The following is a 16,935-nucleotide window of genomic DNA, read 5'->3' as shown; positions in this document are numbered from 1 at the left end:
CCCAACTGCTTTAATTTGTGCTTAATTGTTAATCGCACCAACAATCTTAACTACGTAGATATTTCGATAGCTCAACCATTATTGGCAATTTTAAATATCAGTCTCGATTAGTATGTATTTATTTCCGAAAAATTATTTGTGATTGAATATGTTTACGGTCAACTTAATAAAATTTCAGGTATTTTGTGTTGCAATTAATGTTTGGCTTGAATCACCAATAACTCACAAATTGAAGCAGTTAGGTATAGGGCTTGCTTAAGAAATTAAAAAGTAAAATTGGAAAGAAATCCTTTGTAAAAGGTATAAAATTTTTTTTATTAAAAATCCCTTAAAAGGGCTACATCACAACAAAACGTTTTCGATTTTTATAAAAAATCATCATCAGTGTTCGATAAACTGGATGCTAGCTGAGCCACAAAAGAAAAATATCTGGGTAAAAACCCTTTACATAAAATATAGATGCCTTAAAAGTGCATACTTCAATAAAAAGGCCTGTGATGGTCACATGGCAAACAGGATAATGCCCTAAGGTAAGGTATACAGGTTTCCCAACACGTGGGATCCAAATTGAAATGTGATCAACTCAATTTGGATCCCACGTGTTGGGAAACCTGTATACCTTACCTTAGGGCATTATCCTGTTTGCCATGTGACCATCACAGGCCTTTTTATTGAAGTATGCACTTTTAAGGCATCTATATTTTATGTAAAGGGTTTTTACCCAGATATTTTTCTTTTGTGGCTCAGCTAGCATCCAGTTTATCGAACACTGATGATGATTTTTTATAAAAATCGAAAACGTTTTGTTGTGATGTAGCCCTTTTAAGGGATTTTTAATAAAAAAAAATGTTATACCTTTTACAAAGGATTTCTTTCCAATTTTGTGATTGATGGTATACAGCCAACTACAGGAAAACTTTTTCTTTTCCTTGTGGATTTTTTTAAATTAAAAAGTATCCTAAAATAACATTTCACTACAATACTAAAATACAGGATGTTCTATTTAAGAAAACTCAGAAAATACTCATTCTGAGTTTCGACCAACCCTGTATACAAAAAAGGAAAAATTTAACTATACCAATAATTCTTAACATAGTAGACTATATTAAAAATCATTTGAACATAAACAGAGTATATTATGTCAAACTACTACAATTCTACAGGGTGTGAATTTTGCTGCGAAATTAATAAAAAACGTAATTATCCTTTAACCTACCCTGTATAATATTACAAAAACTTATATTTTAAGAAAGAAGAAATCAAGGAGATCCAAAAATGTAAAAATATACAGGGTGTCCCATTTAAAAAAACGAAGTTACAACCAACTTCCGGTATAACCAGAAGTAGCAAAGAGACCAAAATATTTTCATTAAATAGTTCACACCTCAAAACCCCTGTATTCCGATTTCCATAATTTTCTTACCTTGAGTTCTCGCGATATTTCTAATAGGCCCTTTATCTGCCTCACCCTGTATATAGATAAGGAAAATTATTGGCAAAACTCGCAAATTGAATGTGAATAAGAAAAGGGAATATATAAAATGATGGAGGGCAACTGTACCTATATACGTTTCTCGGACTTATTGGCCCATCTTCAGTACAGTGTTACCAAGTTAGAAAAGGAGTATGTTAACTTGGAAAAGGGTCACTACAGGAGCAATGTTACCATTTTTGGTCATATTGTTAGAAGACCCATGTGACCTAAGGGCGACAACTAACATTGCCAAGGAGGTAAGGCTACCAAGCGAGTACAAATATAAATAGATAAAGAGAATTATTGGCAAAAACTCTCAAAGTGAATGTGAATAAGAAATAAATAAATTATTAAAGGTTTATATACGGCTTAATTTTAATTAAAAATATGAAATTTTAATTAATTTTGAATCTTTCACAAATTAACATGCTTTTTTTCTAACTTGGCTACACCGTACTGAAGATGAAGATGACCTAATACGTATGTATATACAAGGATCTACAGACCGAGCTAGTCTCGTAAATTACACGGCTTCGAGCCACGCTTCACGCAACCGTATTTGCGTACTTGTGTTTTGAGTTGTGTGGTCGTGCTCTGGTCGAGTGGAGTTATAATTTACCAAATTTAAATATAATCGTTTCTACTGATTCATATCAGAGGCGGCTTTACCTATTGTGCAGGGTGTGCGGTGCACAACGGCACCGGCATGTTGGGGGCGCCGAGCACCAAAGAGCGGGCCTTTACTATGTTTCAACATAAAATAGGATTTAAAACGATTTTTGGACGGCGGCAATCTTTTGATTCGTTTGAAGACATATTGACAATGATTTCGAAATAGGTTGTGGAACCTATAAAGGTCAAATTGCTTGGGACTTGCCGGGCATTTTCAAATGCGTTTGTACACGTGTCGCGGAGTAATTTTGCGAAATAAGCGTTGACGGAATGGATTATGTATTATATTTAAGTTAACATGTAAATATAAAGTACAGCGGCTTTTCTTTTGATTAAAATTATTTAAAAGGAAGATTTTCTTTTATTACTACCACAATTATTGCGACTTTCAGCGGAGTCAGAGCTTCTCAAAAATTATCCGTATTAACAATTCGTTGTTGGTTTTTTTAGTAATACTGAAAATACGTAGTTCATCGTAGATTAGATTCGGGTAGGTTGTTCTGACGCTGTAAATACCTATTGGCTCCCGCCCTTTTAGTCCTTGGGCCCACATATAAAATTATTATTAATGACCACACCGTTGAAACTTTTTCTACTTGTTATTTGGGTGGAGTCGGACAAATTTGGAGCTTGGCGCATTATGGTATAGTCCGTTCGCTAAACTCAGACTCAACTGGCTAGTGATTTAAGCTAGTAATTTTGCCAATTTGATAAAATTGCCAAAAAAATAATTACTAAATATTTAGTAATTTTGCAAATTTTGTCAAAATTGGCAAAGAACAAAAAAGTTACGTACTAAAATCTTTAGCCATTTGCGTCTGAGTTTAGCGAACCGACTATAGTGGGGCGTTTGTCTGTCAAGCTGTCACGAAGTTGTCAATTTTATGCAAGAAAAAAATTTATAACCACATAGGTCATTTTATTTTAATCAATGGTTTTTATCATATCAACAGCGAAAATAATTTTGTCGGACAAAACTATTGGGCCATATGACGCGTCGGACACGCTGAATATGTCAAATTTATGAAAATAATGAATTTATTACCATATGACTAATTTTAACAGAATCTAGCATAAAACATTTTTACAATAATGTGGTAACCTTGTCGGACCATTTTCAGTGGGTTTATGCGCAGTCGGGTGCGCCGAAGATGTCAATTTCCTGGAATTTTTTTATTTACAACCATTTTTCCGACAAAAATAGGAGGATACAAGTAATTATATTCTAAATCAAAAAATCTAAGTGTCCGACAAAAATATTAGGGCAAGTCGGACAACACAGTCGGACAAAAAATTTAATTTTTATTAGTAAACTATACTCTTAAACTATGCTGGGTTCGTGCATCCTTTATTTTCACAACCATTTTTCCGACAAAATTAGTAGGTTACAAGTAATTATATTCTTAAACAAAAAATGTAATTGTCTGACAAAAATGTTGGGGCAAACGAACAGAAAACTTAATTATTTTAGGTTATCGACGCCCTTAAGAGGAGGCATTGTCAAAAAAAATTTTAAAACAGTTTTTCTCGGTTACTTTTGAATCGATTTAGCTGAAAATTGGTACACACACTAAGTACAACATTTAAAAGAGCGTGACATAGAGTTGTACCTAAAATTTTCCAAAAAATTTTCCGACAAGAGGGAAAATTTTGGAAAAATTTTGATCTGAAAATTTTTGTACATAGTCCTTGAACAATGACGAACATAGGCGTAACCAGGGGGGTTTTGAGGGTTATAACCCCCCCCCATTGGGATGGACTTTGAGCTCTATACGCTTAACACCATACCTCTCAGAGACCTTCCAGTAGTTGTAACCCCCCCTCCTTTCCAGTAGTTGTAACCCCCCGTAGGATCATCCTGGTTACGCCTATGATGACGAACATCGTTCTGTAGTTCCTTTTCTCGAATTTTCAAAAAAAAAATCCGACAAGAGAGAAAATTTCGGAAAATTTTTTGAAAATTTTGGACCCATTATTTTTGTCCGACAAGTGATCTAATATGCATTACACATGTAAAAAACAGTACAAAATAAAAATGACATCTGTGGTACTAAATAAAAAAATTCCAGGAAATTGACATCTTCGGCGCATCCGACTGCGCATATGCCCCGTGAAAATTGTCCAACAATGTTACCACATTATTGTAAAAAAATTTTATAGTAGATTGGGTTAAAATTAGCCATGTGGTAATAAATTTATTATTTTCATAAATTTGACATATTCAGCGTGTCCGACGCGTCATATGACCCAATATTTTTGTCCGACAAAATTGTTTTCGCTGTTTATATGATAAAAACCATTGATTAAAATAAAATGACCAATGTGGTTATAATTTTTTTTTCTTGCATAAAATTGATAACTTCGTGACAGCTTAACAGACAAACGCTCCACTACCATAATGCACCAAGCTCCAAATTTGTCCGACTCCACCCAAATAACAAGTACATAAAGTTTCGACGGTGTGGTCATTAATAATAATTTTATATGTGGGCCAAGGACTAAAAGGGCGCCAGGGCATCAACTGCACACGGGCGCTACATGGGCTAGAGCCGCCTCTGATAATATGTATACTATAATATAATATATTAAAGTTTTTAAATATTGCTAATATTATTAAAGTTTTTAACATTGTATTTTAATATACTTTGTTTTATTAATAATAATATTACCTAAGTATTGCACCTTGTTCAAAAAAAGTTCAAGATAAATACCGTGGATTTTTCATATGAAAATGCAAATCAAAATATATAATTTGCAGAGTATGTAAATGCTTGTTTTTTGATAAAATAATACAAATTGTATGTATTAGGTAGGTACAGTAGCAAAGCGTTGAGTAGTTATAGCAAAAGTAGCTACGCCATCTGAGACACGATAAGGATGAAATTAGTTTTATATTTTCTTTTCTCATGGAGCATGCATGATGGAGAGTTTTTTAAAATACGTAACAAAGCATGTTGTTTTGTTATCTATATTGCAAATATGTTGTTTTTTTTTTCAAATTACAAAATATGTTTGTTTTCAATACAAGTACCTAATTGTTGTTATTATTTACTGAGCATTTAAAATTGAACGAATTTCATAAAAAATTGAACATATTAAATGAGCGATGAAAGACGTATGTGGCGCCCTCTGGGTAATACATCAGTTTTGGTGGCGAATTTAGATTTCTCATCCCAAAAAACCCCCGCTTACCAAATTTCAATATTCAGTATTCAAGATAATAAATAAAATAAAAGTTTAATTTTGAAAAACTGTATTTCGGTTATATCAACTTTAGTACTAAGGTAAGTTAGCTTAAATCGACCTATTTTAAGCTCAGAAATCTACGGTTAAGCTATGGCCCATTCTTTACCAAACACCCTGTATAAAATATGATATTACCTGGATGTTTTTTTACATGTGCCGTCAAGTTAGAAGATTTCGAAAAGTTTATGTTACACTTAGTACAACGATTCATTTTCTACTTACAACAAAAAGAACACTTTGAAAATAAAACAAAAGTTTAAATTATAAACACAACACACAACACTAAATAAATAATTTCTCACAACGGACAACGGTCAAAAACCACACTTAAAATTAAAAGTTTTAGAAATTCACACCACAGAATCAAGTCACTCAAATTTTCAAACACCTCACCTGACACAGTGTCTCAAGTACGATTGCGCGAAGCCGTGCAATTTACGAGATGCGCTCGGTCGGTAGGTCCAAGTATACGTATATAGGGTTGCCTTCCACCTTATATCTTTTTGTCTTTTTGTTATGTTCTTTGGTATTCACATTCATTTTGTGAGTTTGTTGCCAAGGATTTTTCTCATCAAAAAAGTTTTATTTTTCTTGTCAAAAATAAAAGTATGAAAACACAATTACTTACTTAAGGAAGTAGGTACTTAGAATTACTCCAACAAGTTGTTTTAAGTTTCCAGCCTGTTAATATTTACAGCAGTTATAAAATATTATAGAATCTTGACCACATTCACAAGTTCACACAACAGAAATATGTGTCAAGATTCAAGATAGATTTTTTATTAGAGTGAAATAATGCATGTACCTAATAAAATTCCAAAACCAAGGTCAACCTACAAACCAATAACACTAACGTTACTGATGTGTTCGTATAAGCACCAGACACTATATGATAAATTAATATAACCAATATAAGATAAATATAAATATTATTCGGCATGTAATATTGTTTTAAACTGCACAAAATTAATTGTCGAAAGTCCGACAATTAATTTTATGTACGTTCACAATGTTGCCACATTTACAATTACTTTTTACGGAGTGCAAATATAAAATAAATTAGATTTAAAATAATGCACCTATAAAATTTTGACTGACTAAAACTGTATAAATTATTAATACTATCATTTTTTATTTTTTTAATGCTAATACTAATTGTTAAAATGAGTAAAGTATTAAAATGAATTTGGATGTGTAGGCAGGGATACATAGTAATGTACCTAGAACATAGTGGTACCCCGATATATCGTCTAAGTCTAATGCCATGTTTCCCAAAGTGGGGCTCATGCCCCACAGGGGCGTAATTTGATTGTTAAGGGGGACAATTAGAAAATGGACTCGACACGAGTTTAACCCTTTCTATCCGGGCCGCATATTTACAGATGCTTGCGTGTGTAGACACCAGGGTGTTGAAATCAGTTAGGGTTTGGAGAAAGGGTACATTTACAGATGCTAGCGCGTGATGACACCACGGTGTTGAAACCAGTTAGGATTTGGAAAAACAGTACGTTTACAGACGCTAGCGTGTGTTGACACTAGGGTGTTGAAATCAGTTAGGATTTGTAAAAACAGTACATTTACAAATACTAACAGATTTGGACACCAGAGTGTTGAAACCAGCTAGCTTTTTTAGTGGTTATACATGCATAGATGCTAACGGCTATTGACTTTGATTTTATATACCTACTGTTGTGGAAAAATATTTAAGTGATTTAGGTATTAATAAATAATTAAACGTTGTTGGGATATAAACAATATTATATTAACACAAAAAACATATTAACATAAAAAATAATGTTGTTCTGTTCTCACAATTAAATTTAAAAAAAAAATAATTTTTTTAACGGTTCGACGCCCAAATCGGGTGTCGTTGTCAAAATACAAAATACGTACTACTAAATTAAACAAAAATGTTGTTGTTTAGTAAAAAATACTTTAAAATGTATAATATATGTATGAATTGCCAATATAAATGAGTCAGATTAAAAAAATTATTAGTAGAATTTTTTACTAAGCAACAACATTTTTGTTTAATATACAGGGTGTTTGGTAAATAATGGGCCATAGCTTAACCTCAGGTTCCTGAGGTTAAAATAGGCCGATTTAAGCTAACTTACCTTAGTACAAAGTTTATAATAACCGAGATACAGGGTGTCAAAGTTAAACTTTTTTTTTATTTATTATTGAATATTTCCTGACAGATATGAGATAACAACATGAAATTTGGTATGTGGTGTTTTTTTGGGTCGAGAAAACTAAATTCCCTACCAAAAATTATGTATTGCCCAAAGGGCGCCACATACGCCTTTCAGCACTTATTTATTACGTTAAATTTTTTTTATCCCTCACTCTGTATAATTTTGACATAAAAAATTTTTATTCTCCTATTAGTTTTACTTAAAAAAGCTATACTTCTTTCACCTCTCTAAACTCAACCGTTTTCGAGATAAACGCATTTTAAATCTGCGATACACCATCATTTTTAGCATAATATCATTGTAGTTACACCCGAAAAATAACTTAAAACCATAATAATTGTGCCAGTTCTCAAATTTATGGCATTGCATCGCAAATTCCATTTGAAGAAATTTGCGATACATTTTTGGATAATTTTATGGTTTTAAGTTATTTTTCTGATGTAACTACAATGATATTATGCTAAAAATTATGCACCGCAGATTTAAAATGCTTGATCTCGTAAACGGTTGAGTTTAGGGAGATGAAAGAGGTATACCTTTTTTAAGTAAAACTAATAGGGGAATACAAATTTTAATGTCAAAATTATACGGAGTGACGGATAAAACAAATTGAACGTATTAAATGAGTGCTGAAAGGCGTATGTGGCGCCCTCTGGCAACACATAACTTTTGGTAGGGAATTTAGTTTTCTCGTCCCGAAAAACCCCCACATACCAAATTTTGTGCTGATATCTCATGCCTGTCAGGAAATATTCAATAATAAATAAAAAAAAGTTTAACTTTGACACCCTGTATCTCGGTTATTATAAACTTTGTACTAAGGTAAGTTAGCTTAAATCGGCCTATTTTAACCTCAGGAACCTGAGGTTAAGCTATGGCCCATTCTCTACCAAACACCCTGTAGTAGTATTTTTTATTTTGACGACACCCGATTTGGACATCGAAAAGTTAATAAAATTATTTTTTTCAATTTAATTGTGGCTTATTTCCCATCTAAATAGTTAATTATAAAAATTCCACAAGCAAATAGCTTGAGAGCAAGGTAGGTATATAAAAAGAGTAGGTAAATAAAATCAAAGTCAATAGCCGTTAGAATTTATGCATGTATATTAATTACTAAAAAAGCTAGCTGGATTCAACACTCTGGTGTCCAAATCTGCTAGTAGTTGTAACTGTACTGTTTTCCAAACCCTAACTGATTTCAACACCTTAGTGTCAACACACGCTAGCGTCTGTAAACGTACTGTTTTTACAAACCCTAACTGATTTCAACACCGTGGTGTCAACACGCGCTAGCATGTGTAAATGTATTGTTTTTCCAAACCCTAACTGATTTTAACACCCTGGTGTCTACACACGCAAGCATCTGTAAATATGCATCCGGGCCATTTAAATGCAGTGCAAGATTTCGGTGCTTTAACGAAAAAAGCAAATTCTTAAACAATTGCGGTAAATAATTATTAAGTATAATTATTATTAGGTATAATTTTGCTAGACAAGACCAAAATATTAACTGGGTGTTTGGCGTCGTGAAATAAACTTATAGAGAGAATTTAATAAAACCATCAACATCAGCATTTGTCAAAACGGTTCTTGAAAAAGATAAAGATGTAAGAACTATGCCACTCAGTAAATAATACTTTTAACAGAATAATAGACGCAATGCGTGAAGATATTGAAAAAAATTGCTGAAATGATAAAAAGAAGTTGGTAACTTACGTAAGATATACTGGTAAATTGCATTTTGCCGAAAAAATTAGAAAGCACCACTGCCATTTTGTGCTACAGATATGATGGGCAAGAAAAATGACTGCTTAACATTGATGAAAGATGTGAATCCTGAACTGATTCTTGTGCATTGTGTTATTCATATAGGCAAAGCTTGGTAGCTAAAAACATCTATACTTACTAAAATTACAATAATGATGCACTTAGAAATAAACAAACCAAGACCAGTTGAATCTTATGAGCAGCACTTCCGAATCACGATTTACAATGTATAAACTTTGTAAATCATGGTTTGGGATTTACAATGTACAGGGTGTTTCATTAATAATTGTCCATATAGGAACTGGAGAAACCTTAGCACAAAATACGAAGATCTAACCTAAAACACTTAAATAAAATGTGGTTCCTTACTGAGTTACAGGGTGTTTTATCTAAAAATTTAAAAACTATTTTTGCTCAGCATTTTAAACTATTCGACGTATCCTTTTTATACTTGGCAGAAAGTGCGACTACTAGACACTTTACTAAATTGTGATAAACAAACGTTTCCAGCTACTACCAGAGGCGTACGACAGGGGATGGTGAATGGTTGACCCTTCTCAAATTCTACGCCACTGGAGGAATTACTATTTTAGTGCCATTTTTAGATTCTACAATACTTTCTACGTAAATAATATACTCTTCATTGGTAACGATAAAGTCATTAGTTTTCGAGATATTTGAAGTTAAATATGAAACGGCACAGTTATTTTGATTAATTTATGATATGATTCATATGATTAAAATTTAAAAATTATTTGTACCCAGTACTTTAAAACTATTTGGCGTATCCTTATCATACTTGGCAGAACGTGTAGGTACTGTACATCCTACTAAATTAAGATAAATAAACGTTTCTAGCTACTACCAGAGGCGTACGACAGGGGATAGTGGCTGGTTTACCCTTCCCAAATTCTACGCCACTGACAAAATTGCTATTTTAGTGTAATTTTTTGATTTTGCAATACTTTTTATGTAAATAATATACTCTTCATTCGTAACGATAAAATGATTAGTTTTCGAGATATTTGAAATTAAAAATGAAGCGACACAATACTCTGGTCAAAATATCGGTGTCGTTTCATTTTTAACTTCAAATATCTCGAAATCTTCATTATTTTCATAGAAAGTATTGGACAATCCAAAAATTGAACTAAAATAGCAAATTCGCCAGTGGCGTAGAATTTGGAAAGGGTCAACCATTCACTTTCCCCCGTCGTACGCCTCTGGTAATAGCCATAAACGTTTGTTTAACATAATTTAGTAGTTTGTACAGTATCTATACTTCCTGCCAAGTATGAAAATTATACGTAGAATAGTTTTAAAATGCTGAGCAAAAATAGTTTTTAAATTTCTAGATAAAACACCCTGTAACTCAGTAAGGAACCACATTTTATTTAAGTGTTTTAGGTTAAATCTTCGTATTTTGTGCTAAGGTTTCTCCAGTTACTATATGGACAATTATTAATGAAACACCCTGTATATACATTCTAAATCATGATTTGGGAGTGCTCCTCTTAACATTCAACGTGTCATGGTTTGTTTATTTCTAGTGCATCTTTATTGTGATTTTAGTATAGTCTGATCCAGAGGCGTGCGGTCCATGGAAGCGGGGGAAGCACCGCTTCCCTATTATATACTTCGATATAACAAAATATATTATTAACTAATATTTAATTATCAAAAATTTTCCCAAATCCCAGTAATCTACATATTATTACCTAGGCAATAGGCATTGAAAAATATTAAAAATTAATCGCATAGGAAGGAACTCAATATGCACTATGCACACAATTCAACTATGTATTCGGTCCACCCCTGACAGAAGCGCATCTCAAAATCGCCGCTTGTCATGCAGTTGTCCCGTATAAAAATTGGTCAGGGAGTCAGGGTTCAATGACGGCACCCACCAGTCGCGCGAATTTTGGTACCCTGCAGAAGCGATCGTTCGATCGCCTTCCAAGAGTGGGATGCTCTGACTGTTACTGCTTCTAAGGGGTGCTTAGGTACATACATTCGCTTAAAGAATATTTCGATTTAAATTGTTTGCAGAGATTTTTCCTTTTACTGATCTTTTATTTGACATTTTACAGATGAAGTCAATTGACATTGCATTTTGTTTAAGACAAATTGATGACTTTATTAATACGATAATTAAAAACGAGAGCAAAATATTTGGGATAAAACTGAAAATATGGGGTTTGAACATGAAAGAAAAAGAATGAAGATTGATAATGTCGACAACAGAGAGACCTTTTGATAACATTCTACAAAAAACGAATTTTCGCTTTAAAAATTTTAACGAATTAAAATTTGTAGAATTATATAATATATATCAAAATTTCCCACAGAGGAATTTATTTCACTACGATTAAATAATGAAAATATTTTGATATGCCAGCTTTGCATTATAAGTTAAGTGTTGTTTATGAAACAACTCACATTAGTGATAAAGATATACTCAGAAATCTGGGTATTTCTTATAAACTACTTATTTAAAAAAGTCCCTGTGTGAAGTGTCCAAGTTGTGTGAATTACTACAAACTATCCCAGTCACAAGTGCATCAGTTGAACGAAGTTTTTCAGTATTAAAATGCATTAAAAGTTTTACAAGAAATTCAACAAGCGAAGACAGACTTTACAAGTCCATTAAAAAAGACCGAATTCAACAATTATCAGAAGTTGATAGGAGAATAGAGCTCAAGTATAAATAATGCCCGGTTGCACCAACATATCTTAAGCTTAAGACGAGAATAACATAAGAATTAAAATAATATAATTATAATTATATTATAATAAAAATATCATAATATAGTAATAGATATAATTGATTATAAGGTAAGAATCGAAAATTATGGTGCAACGTAAGTGATACTCAAGGAGGCCCTATCTATAAGTAGAGCTTAGCTAAGCTGGAGCTTAAGATCTGTTGGTGCAACCAGGCATAAGTGTCATATTGTTGAAAGTCGTGTGTTGTGGAAAATGCCTCGGAATTAAAAAAAACATTTAAATAGATCTCTTCTTTAGGAAACGAAGCCCGGAGCGAGGACTTAAGGCCCAAGCAAGCAATACAGATCAATGATAAGTCACTATAGTCACTAGAAATAGCGGCAATAGAGTGCCTCACGCATTGATCGGGGTAGGATTTAGTGTGTGACTCCGTGTACCCAGGACGTCTCACATAAGCACTTTGCTGATAGAGGGCCCCTATAGCGCATCAGAGTGTTATCAGGTGGGAAGTGGCTCGACCCTCGACCCTTAAGAAAATATTTTTATATCCTTATTGAATCGCTTCCCCTTTAGAAAAAGTCACCGCACGCCACTGGTCTGATCTAAATGAGGTATTACATTCAGTAATAAAGTGTATTAATGCTATTATAGCTAATGCCAAATGTGAGCGTCTCTTCAAGCTATTTTGTGAAGAACAAAATGAAGACCAAGTGAGGCTTTTACTTCATAATGAAGTAAGATGCATACTTAAGGGAAACTGTTTGAACATATTTATGGAACTGTTTGATACTCTTTGAAACAGTTTCATTGGCTCCAAAAATGTGAAGTATAACTGATACAGCTTTACTTGTAATTGTCAATCATCTGAATATTCTATCGGCTGATTTAAAAGAAAGATTTTCTGATTAAAAAAATTGATTTTTAACATGGATGATGCCGCAATGTTAGTTGATTTATGTGATATATCAAGAAGAACTCATAGAATTTCAAAACGATGAGTCAGTTAAAACTTTATTTAATATAAAAGGAGTGATGGCATGACTTTGTGAGGAAACAGAAGTCAAATACACAAATTCAACCAAATGTGCAAGAAAACCATTGTCACTGTTTCCATCTTCGTATTTAACTGAATGTGGATTTAGTACTGTAACTGATTTACTGGTAACAAAAGCAACCAACTAGATATAACACAACGTTGAGACTTAAGACTGAAGCTAACCAAATTGGAACCTAAAATCTCTGTGCAGCAAGCATTAAGCGCAAGGATCTCACTAAATTAAAATAATAAATTACCTAACATAGAAAAATTATTTGAAATTTGAATTTCAGTTTTTCATTGTTTTGAAAATTCTCGTTTCGCTAACAATTTTCTAGTGCTTTTTTCCTAAAATCTATCATTTCAGTTTCTGAAATGAACAATTCAATTTTTTAATATTAAAAATTATTTATCTTCATAGGAGGCATAAAATTTTTAGAATAGCTAAGGTGGGGCATGGTACAAAGCAGATTGGGAAACACTGGTCTAATTAATGTATTTGTTATAAACTCTGTAACCTAAAATATGTTAATGTCCGACTGGTATAGGCCATTTCAAGACTTTGACGTTTATGACACTAATTGAAAGCTGGAAGGCAAACATTGAAATTATTTATATTTGTACCGCATTAAGTTTCTTAAGTTTTTTACGTTTAATAGTTTTTTTATAAAATAGTTATTGTTGTTATAAAATAGTGGTTTATATAATTGTTTTTATATAATAGTTTAATCGTTGTATAATAGTTTTTTATAGTTGTATTTTCCGAACATTTTGCTGTTGACTTCTGTAGCTTCTAGCTGTAGAAGTACTTTAACGACTGTATTTAGTTCTAAGCAGTGAATAAATAAACATAAGTAAATATTTTCAAAAGCTTTTGGTATATAGATCCATTTTCCCTCAAGGGGTATGAGTTAACCTACAGTAGAAAAAGTTTTTCAAGGGTGACAACATGGACAAATATAGTTACTTACATGGACATAGTTTTTTTTTGTATTTGGAGCTTAGTAATAGTTTTTACACAGGTCAACAAATGAAGGCATTCAAGAGTTTAAATTCTTACAAATATTTTGAGGTAGGATTTGTATATAATTGTGGAGCTATAAAAATAAATAATTTCATCATAGTGGTTCACCCCAGATATCTTAAAAAATTGACCTTTTATAGAATTTGTACAGTCGGAAAAATGAAAGAATACCCATGAACGGTCACGTCAAACAGGTACAATCACATATTTTTTATTTGCTGTTCTTTTTCTATAAATAACAAACGATAGAGATAGATTAATTATGTTAATAATATGTGATCGTTCATGGGTACTCTTTCATTTCTCCGACTGTACCTGCAGTGAAAAAATTTCAAGAGAAGAAACTGAGAATCTGCCGGAAGAGGTGAAATGTTTTTTGATTTTAGACAACGCTCCTGCTCATCCCTCTGAAAATATTCTATGATCAAAACATGGCAACTTTAGTTGTATGTTTTTGCCAAAAAATACATCGCTTATTCAACCCATGGATCAGGAAATAATTTTAGCAACAAAATGAATATATCGCAGAAAGTTTTTAGATGAAGTAATTGTATGATGAAGATAACACAGAAGATACAAGAGGGCAGCATACTTTGCAAAACTTAACTGTTACAATTTGAAATCAACAATTTGTTAAGTTTGCTACAGCATGGAAAGGCAGTTATTAAGGGGTTACATAGGTCTTGCGGGTAAAAAAAGTGACTTTTTAAAAAAATTATATCTTGGAAACTAAAAATTATTTTTATTTATAATTGGAACATGTAAAAGTATAGTACACTCAAAAAAATTTCAGCCAAATATATTCATTTTTGTAGAGTTGACTGCAATTTTTCGACAACAGCCCTTTTTGCGGTGAGCAGCATAACAAGTCCAGTCTCATCTGAAATTTCTTGTAGTTTATACCTCTGGTTAGTGAATAAACAAAGATTTTTTTATTAGATGAGGTCATTTTTGTTTTATCAAAAAAAACTACTTTAAAAATGAGAAAAATTGGGGTCAAAAATGTGTTTAAACTTATGTAAAATCTTCAAATTTCATTTTTTTTAATTCCTTCGTTCATTTACTAGCCAGAGGTATAAACTACAAGAAACTTTTTGATTTCAAATGAGACTGGACTTAGTTATGCTGCCCACCGCAAAAAACTTAAACTCTACAAAAATTAATATTTTTGGCTGAAACTTTTTTTGAGACTACCTTAAGTACTATACTTTTACATGTTCCAATTATAAATAAAAATAAATTTTAGTTTTCGAGATATAATTTTTTTAAAAAGTCACTTTTTTTACCCATAAGACCTATGTAACCCCTTAAAAAAATGTTTGATGGCCAAGATGCATACATATATTTAGAAGGAAAGTTCCTAATTTCTGTAGTATAATACATAATACCGAAGAGGAAGTAGCCCTAAGCGCCGGACTCCACTTGCGATTTGTAGTCGTGAAGATTGAACACATTCTTTCAAATAGAAGTCAATCCATGATTATTTAGTTACAAATGGATTGACTTGTATTTGAAACAATGTGTTCAATCTTCCTGATTACAAATCGCAAGTGGAGTGCGGTGCTAATAACACCAAAATATTCCATATATGTCCATAGAAGGTACACAGACATTGAAAAATTCCTGGAATATCCCCGAAAACACGTTCCCTGAACATGCCAGGAAAATCCTGTGTCAGCATTTTAAACATTACCTGAATGTCTTATTGGAACATTCCATGAATGTCCACGAATGTTCTTTGGACATTCAAAATATATTTTTCCACCTACCTCTACCGAAAGTATACTTTTCCGGACCGGATTGTAGGGAGCAAAGTTGTACTTTTCCTCCCTAGGGAGGAAAATATTTTTCCTCCCTAGGGAGGAAAAGTAAAAGTGACGTCATGGTATTTCATTCATGAAATATAACTTATTGACGCCCTGTACAATATCTATTTTCTATTACGTAAGTATCTATACATTTTAACGATTATTTAAAAACACTCTGTATTTTGCAGAATGGTAAAAAACAGTAAATTGTTATTTTGATTTAACAATGTTTACATTAATAATTTGACTTATATTTGACAGTTGACAGTTATATTTTAACTACTTGTTAGTTTTAGTTCTAATAAATTTTGTTGGTTAGTTACATATATAAATTAAGTAAAAATGAAAAAATGACTTGTTATTTGAGGAAGGTGGAAAAACCATATGTATAACATGGGAGTAAAGTGCCTTTTCCTCCCTTGAATGATTACTGCCCTCCGCTACGCGTCGGGCAGTAAACTTCATTCTCGGGAGGAAAAGTAGCACTTTCCTCCCTTGTTATACAAATAGCTATTGTAGACATTCCCTGGATATACCAGAAATACAGTGATGAGCGCTCTAATAACCTGCAAAATAGCACAAAAGATGGAAAACGTATTAAGTAGTGAGATAAAAAGAAATGAAACTAGTCGAGCTGGGAAATTTAGCGATATTAACTTATACATTTAGATTGTATTGATTGTGTACCACCTTGTGTAAAGGTGGGAAACAATCAATATAAAATAAAATTTAAAGGTTAATTTCGCTAAATTTCCCAGCTCGACTAGTTTTATTTCTTTTTATCTCACAACTAAACATGTTGCCCGTCTTTTGTGCTATTTTGCCGGTTATTAGGGCACTCATCACTGTACATCCTTGCTGATGTGACAATACCTCCTATCTGTTTTTTCATGAGTTTTGTAGGAGAGATGGAAAAACATGTTTTAAGGTCACCTCCTGTGTTCATAATATGTAAGTTTTGACTTGTTTTGTAGTTCATA

At 32.5% G+C, this 16,935-nt stretch overlaps 1 protein-coding gene across 4 annotated transcripts in view; it reads right to left on the bottom strand.

The window, feature by feature from the left end:
- LOC114341404 (proton-coupled folate transporter) overlaps window positions 1–6,356 on the bottom strand; it is a 112,953-nt gene extending 106,597 nt beyond the window's left edge. For 2 of the 4 annotated variants that reach the window (XM_050648262.1, XM_028292202.2), the window contains exon 1: window positions 6,021–6,355. The gene's annotated coding sequence lies outside the window, so the exon portion shown is untranslated. Of the gene's footprint in view, window positions 1–6,020 lie in introns of all 4 variants that reach the window. The other 2 variants (XM_028292201.2, XM_028292204.2) reach the window with 2 other exon arrangements.
- Between the last annotated feature and the right edge of the window lie 10,579 nt (window positions 6,357–16,935).

This window comes from Diabrotica virgifera, chromosome 4 (genome assembly GCF_917563875.1).
Source record: "Diabrotica virgifera virgifera chromosome 4, PGI_DIABVI_V3a".
Taxonomy (NCBI): Eukaryota; Metazoa; Arthropoda; class Insecta; order Coleoptera; family Chrysomelidae; genus Diabrotica; species Diabrotica virgifera.
Note: the sequence above shows the minus strand (reverse complement) of the source record. Positions and strands in the feature narration are given on the sequence as shown.